Raw genomic sequence first — 4731 nt, 5'->3', positions numbered from 1 at the left:
ATTTAGATCTTGCTCATTTGGATCGATTGATGTGTTTAGAAGAAGGCTTTTCAGGCTGTTTGAGCCTTAAATGTAACTGTTTAATCCAATTACTAACAGTTATTAACAATTACAAAAAATTACTCAAGTTACAAATGAAAAGAATATTGACTTCACTGAGATTAACATCAGATCCAGTTACTGTTGTATGACTTTAGAAGTCTTATATATCGACCACTTTTATAATGCTTTTATGATTCTTTCTTGACATTGTAGAGCTTGACCCAGTTCTCAATACTTACATCATCAAAAGAAAGGCAGAAGAACATTCTTCAAAACTTAATATTTTGTGTTGCAACATGAGGGTGAGCTATTCCTTTAAAACCTGAGCCATGCATTATCCAATTCAAGTGAGCAGAAAGTATAAAAGAGTGAGGGGTAGATGAGAGAAGGACCAAAAGGACCACCACTGAAAAAAGAAAGTGAAAGGAATTTTGTAAAAATGGTGGAAAAATGGTACTCTAAAGGATTTCGCTTGAGTTCTGTGATTTATATTGAGATCTGATGGCTTTTGACAATAGTGAGCCCCCTCCTCCCCCTATCCAGATGCCTCTACCCCTGAGGGGGATCTCGGGGGCCCACGGCGCTCTGCTCCTGGGAACCACCGTGGGTGATTGGCCCCCCGCCTCACCCACCTACAACGCTGGCCCGAACAGAGCACCGTGTGTAGGGCACAGTGGGACGACCTCAGGGCCTCCTAATAAGCAACAGCAGCCATGGAGCCGGACCTCTGAAGAGATCCAGCAACAATGATTGTATAATGAAATGGAAACGACAGCAAAACTTGAGCTCAGCTACCAAACGGCAGCGCCGTGAGGGGAAGGCTTGTCCGAACTCATTAGGGTTTCTGTATGTGTCTCTCTTCTTTTTTTGCAGGCATTCCCACTTCTGATCGGACTGATGTTTTTCAGTGAGGTGCTTCGAACCTGGCAGGCTCAGTATATGCGGTGTGCGATTGGACGGTGGAAATACCCAAACCTGCCTGGGCCCCTTATCATGTACAGCACACAAATTACGCAAAGCAGCATCCATCTGCCGCACAAATAGAGCTCCAACCCGAACCGGCGCTCTTCCATTGTTCTGGCCGTTCGCCGCCCCTCCCGGGGTAATTCATGTGCCCCGCTACTCTGCTCACCCGTCACTGGCTATTCACTTAAACCTGAAACATTTCCATGGGCACAAAGGCTTCAAACATGGCCGTGACAAAAGAAAGGATTTCTGCGTTTCTATTCTTTTCCTCCTCTCTGTCTTTCTCCTTTCTTCAAGACATTGTGTTGTTTAATTGGTTGTGCTTGGTAATTTTGTCTCTTGTCTTCTCCCATACTGAGTGATTGTGCGGGGACGGACGTTTGCTTTGACTGGATCGGACAGGAGCGGGCTCCCTCCCGTATGCTGGGAGCCGTCTACCTTTGTTAGGTACACGGAGTTCGGTTCGGGCTCCGTGTGTGGTAAGGTTTGGGAATCCTGCACGGATGTCGTGGGAATGCCGAGGAAACGTCCCTCCTCATGCCGCTGAATGACTGAGATGACCCCTCAGTGACGTGCTCAATGAATTCATATCTCCGGTCTTGCTGGTGATTAATGATTCCTGGCGCTTTCATGCCGAATCCATTGAAAAGCCCAGCAGTGAGCCTGTACTGTACATTTTCTTTGTTGCCCGAGGCTGTGTGTGTCCTAACATGCTTTTTTTTTTTTTTTTTTAATGAACTCCATACTGTAGTGCTGGGCTTCTGGCTGAAAGAGCATCAAGGTTAACAGTCTATGGAGAGAGTGGAAAAGGAGGAGAGGACGAAGAAGAGTAAGGAAAAACGACGGTGGCTTTGTCTGTACACAAGAGAAGGTATATGTATGTGTGCTCCAGTGCATGTGTGTGCATTTGAGAGAGAGAGAGAGAGAGAGAGAGAGAGAGAGAGAAATAGGTTCAGTGGGTTTATTACCTGGAGTCAGACATAAGCTCATCTCAGCCAATCCTGCAGCGCCTCTTTATTGTACAGATCTGTGGTTGTGTAATACACTTTTCAGCCAGAGCTGGAATTCTTTGTTCACTGCACCTGGGATTCTGTAGTCTTTGTTCTACACATTTAGTATATGTTTTACAACCCCCAAATCCTTATTTTAATAAATGTCATAATTTTTTAATTGATTACATTTTTTATAATACTGTAAAATTTTTGATTGCTTGAATTTCTGTTGTGTGGTGCCTGGCCACCCATTGTTATTATTTATTTATTTATTTATTTATTTTTTGTTATCTTGCAATAGATAGTGAAGATAAACTGCAATAAATCATCTGAAATTCATGTAATTATGCAGGACGTTAAAATTGCATCTTTGGAAAGGCACATTTGTTATTGTGCAATCTATAATAGACATCTAATGGTTTCAAATTTAAGTAATGTATTTGTCATGGTTTTTGTCAAGACTGTAGACATCACCTTAACAATTAGATTCTTTAATGTATACATTTTTCTATTAATAAAATTAATATATATAAAATTAAAATGTATATATATATATATATATATATATATATATATATATATATATATATATAGGACAATTAATTTGTACATTTATAATTTAAATTTTTGTATATATAATTTTTTTTTTATTATTATTAATTATTTAGATTTATATATTTTTATTATTGTTTCTGGAATATATGTAATTATAAAACAGTTATTGTGAAATAGTTTCCCCCCAATGAGATTAATTTCAAGAATTGTTATTTAAATTACATTTTTTTTTTAAATGTAAATTGTGGTGTTTAAACTGGTTGCTAGTCTTTGTTTCATAGAGCCGTTGTCTGTAACTTGAGCTGACTGCATGAGTGCTGGGAAAATCAATATTTATTTATATAGTATGAGCTGAATGAACATGTATAAATGTGAAAGCATATGAAGCATTCCAGACAGTAACCTACGTGTTTCATGTGTCCTTGTAAAGCCCTGCAGTACCCCGTCTACCCTGTCCTCTCGCCCCCTCCCCCTTCGCCTCTCTCTCCGTCTGTTTCTCACTTGCATAATGGCAGGAGTGAGCGAGCGAGCGAGCGAGCGCGTGTGCGAGGCTGGATGTATAGAGAAAAGGGATGATCTCACTGTACAGCTCGTTGCTGAAAAGCAGCCAGGATTTCATCATCCCTCTCTCCTCTCTTTCTTTCTCTCTAACCCCATAGGATGTGTAATACCCCCATCTGCCTCACAGGGGTGCCATAGACCTATGATCAAACCAAGGTAGCATGCACACACACACACACACACACACACACACACACACACACACACACACACACACACACACACACACACACACACACACACACACACACACACACACACACACACACTCACTTGCTTTCTTGCAACCCGTTATTGAAATAGACTGGCACCAGCTGAAACGGCCAGACTGCCTTAAGCCCTGGTGCATACTGTGCATTTTTTCCACACCATTTTGCCAACTGAGACACATTTTGGTATCATAGAAGAATCCTTTGATTGTAGGGCAAAATTTTCCACCCACTGATTGCTGATTAATTAGATGATTTGCAATAAATATTAGCCTTCAGTATTACTTTAAAAGCATTAACATTTAATGTGAATGCTTCTATAATGCATGTCATCTTATATGATTTAGAATTTATGTGCCTTTGTTTTGACCATATCTCAGCACTCTCGTATTGTACAACCTAACAAGCAGCAGTCTTAAAGGACAGAAACAATTGCACAGTGTACACAGAGACTGAGGCATCATCAGAGAGGAAGAGGGAGGGACCGCCGATGTAGAGGTATGATGACGGACGGCTGGAGACTGCGGAAAAGAGAAAGACTGAGAGAAAGAGGTGTGGTTAGGTGGACTGCATTGTTAGAAGCAGAATAAATCAGTCTGGTCAGTCTCTGCAGGGCTTCACCGTTCTGGGATCCAGTGTGAATCTGTGTGTGTCTGTGTATGCTTTGTTTCAAGGTCATCCTGCTCCCCCAGCTTGAAGGTTGAATTATGTAACCCAGATATTAATGCCTTGAGTGTATCTCTCCTCTCATTTCTGGCATGCTGGGATTCAGTGGTTGAAAAGCATGAGAGACTGCTGTTATCATTAAGAGAGAATAAAACTATTAAAATAAAATTGAAAATAATAATTGAGAGGAAATAATATGTGACTATGAGATGAAAAGGGAAAAATATTGAAATGTTGCTTTGGAATGCAAAACTGAATAACTGAAATAAATACGTTTTAGCTTAAATGGAAGTACTAAAGTTACCAACTGAAATAAAAGTAACACTGAAATAAATATAGAGGAAAACGATTTAGAATGGATTTTGGGGAACAAATACAAATTACAAAAGCACATAACATTAACATTACTGAAAATTAAACCAAAATAAAAGAGAAGACTGAAAATATAAAATAATAAAACCTACACACACACACATATTTTATATATTTATACATATTTATATTGGAGAAGATATATATTTTAGTTTGATTTATATTTAGTTTTAGTTTGAAGGTATTTGCCATCCAAGTTTTGGCTGGAATAAAATTTTTGCTCTTCTGATATCTTATTTCATCATTCTTTAGTCTAAACCTGTCGCAATGAGGAAGCTGGTTAATACTGAAGGTGTACGTTCTTTCAAACATGTGTTGTTTGCACACAGATCTGAGGCCTTTTCTCCTCTTGACCCGGGTGTGCAACA

The 4731-nt window shown here is 39.6% G+C and overlaps 1 long non-coding RNA gene across 1 annotated transcript; it reads left to right on the top strand.

Annotated features, from left to right (window-relative positions):
- Positions 1-659: 659 nt before the first annotated feature.
- Positions 660-3955, top strand: LOC131527578 (uncharacterized). Its single transcript, XR_009267683.1, has 4 exons — positions 660-1613; positions 1760-1837; positions 3215-3272; positions 3706-3955. It is a non-coding gene; the product is annotated as an uncharacterized LOC131527578 (long non-coding RNA).
- Positions 3956-4731: the final 776 nt, after the last annotated feature.

This window comes from Onychostoma macrolepis, chromosome 20 (assembly GCF_012432095.1).
Source record: "Onychostoma macrolepis isolate SWU-2019 chromosome 20, ASM1243209v1, whole genome shotgun sequence".
NCBI lineage: Eukaryota > Metazoa > Chordata > Actinopteri > Cypriniformes > Cyprinidae > Onychostoma > Onychostoma macrolepis.
This window is presented reverse-complemented; position numbering and strand designations above follow the sequence as displayed.